Genomic DNA, 1,525 nt, shown 5'->3' with positions numbered 1-1,525 from the left:
ACTTGCCTGCTAACCAGATGGCTGGCGGTTCAAACCCACCAGCCACTCCTCGGAAGGAAGGTTGGGCAATCCTACTTCCGTAGTAATACTGCCTCGGAAACCCAAGGAGGGGTCGCTATGAGTCGGGTTTGACCCGACGGCACATAACAACAACAACAACAAAGCTTGAAAAAAATCTGAGTCTTTAAAATCAACTTATAATAAGGCCCTTCCACTTAAAAAGGGATCTGACTTACTCCACATTTTGAACTGGAGAAAACATTTTATTGTGAGATTCTATTGTTGGTAATCAAATTACCTACTGTGTTTCCTAAATTCCACGAAAAGCTCCTGATGAAAGAGTTTCTTGGAAATGTCCCATATGTTAAAAAAAAAAAAAAAAAAAGGGCACATGGCCCATATGATGATTCAGTCAACCTTTGTTGACTATCATCTTGAGTGTATATGAAAAACTTGAGTGACAGGAAAAAAATGATGGACTTTTAGGATGGGGTGAGGAGTAGTGGTGAAGGATTTTGGTTGACTATTATAACACAACTGGGAAGGTCAAATTAAAACATTACAAAAGAAAAGACAGACATCTATACACATTTCTAATTTGAATAAGGATAGAAATGGATAAATCTGAAGGAAAAAGATTTTAAATCAATATTGAGCCATGATTATGGTCTGATACCAACAGTTTATAAGAGCATCTAACAATGCAGGTAAAGACTCCATCCCATATCCTTCCTTAGAAATCAATAACTGTAATATTAAGAATATGGATAGTTTATTCTAGTAAAGAGATGGCTTTGATTTTGGTGAAGACAATGTCAATTAATAAAAGTGTGTGACCAGCACATGGAAAAGGAAGACACTGAGAGGTGCATAAAGGTAAATACTATTACATACACAATACTGCATTATCAGTAATAGCAAACACTGATCTATGAGTGGGCAAATAGGTAGATAGGCAAGAAAACCCAGATATGGAAAACTGAAGGGGAATACATGGGTTCAGCAGATAGTATTTCTACATGCCTATTTACACATGCAATAAAAATGTCCCCACAACTTGTCTGTCACTTTGTTGTACTATGGTGGCTTGCGTGTTACTGTGAGGCTGGAGGCTATGCCACTAGTGTTTCAAATACCAGCAGGGTGTCCCATGGTGGTCAGGTTTCAGTTGACCTTCCAGACTAAGACAGACTCGGAAGAAGGAAGCAGCCATCCACTTCTCAAAGAATTGGCCAGTCGAAGAAAACCTTATAAATAGCAATGAAACACTGTCTGATCTACTACTGGAAAATTTCATGAAGAGACCTGAAGTGTTGTCTGATATAGTGCCAGAAGATGAGTCTCTCAGCTCAGAAAGTACTCAGAATATGACTGGGGAAGAGCTGCCTCCTCAGAGTATTTATTGTTGTTATGTGCTGTCAAGTTCGACCCGACTCATAGCAACCCCTCCTTGGGTTGCCAAGGCAGTATCACTACAGAAGTAGATTGCCCCATCTTCCTTCCGAGGAATGGCTGGTGGGTTTGA

This window comes from Orycteropus afer, unplaced genomic scaffold, assembly GCF_000298275.1.
Source record: "Orycteropus afer afer isolate SDZICR_OR568_19922 unplaced genomic scaffold, OryAfe1.0 scaffold00005, whole genome shotgun sequence".
NCBI lineage: Eukaryota > Metazoa > Chordata > Mammalia > Tubulidentata > Orycteropodidae > Orycteropus > Orycteropus afer.
This window is presented reverse-complemented; position numbering follows the sequence as displayed.